We start from the raw sequence: 512 nt of genomic DNA, 5'->3' as shown, positions 1-512 counted from the left end.
TGCATTCCAGTTTCAACTGTTCTGCCTGCATTTACGGAACCCCTACCTGTCCCAGACCTGCTGTTTTCAACTCTTAATGATCAGCTATGAAAAGCCAACTGAGATTTATTCCTGATTATTATTTGACCATGCTTGTCATTTATGAACATTTTGAAAATCTTGGCTCTCTCTAATTTTCTCCTTCTCTCCTTCTTTCTCTCGAGGACCTGAGCCCTGGACCATACGTCGGGACTGCCGCGGCGTGGTGGCTCCTTGCTGTCCCACTCCGCCTGGCCTTGCTGCTGTTCCGGTTTCAGCTGTTCTGCCTGCGGTTAAGGAACCGCCACCTGTCCCAGACCTGTTGTTTTTCAACTCTTAATGATCGGCTATGAAAAGCAAACTGAAAATTATTCATGATTATTATTTGACCATGCTTGTCACTATGAACATTTTTGAACATCTTGGCATAGTTCTGTTATAATCTCCACCCGGCACAGCCAGAAGAGGACTGGCCACCCCTCAATAGCCTGGAA

This window comes from Salvelinus sp. IW2-2015, unplaced genomic scaffold (assembly GCF_002910315.2).
Source record: "Salvelinus sp. IW2-2015 unplaced genomic scaffold, ASM291031v2 Un_scaffold16323, whole genome shotgun sequence".
Classification (NCBI taxonomy): Eukaryota; Metazoa; Chordata; class Actinopteri; order Salmoniformes; family Salmonidae; genus Salvelinus; species Salvelinus sp. IW2-2015.
Note: the sequence above shows the minus strand (reverse complement) of the source record.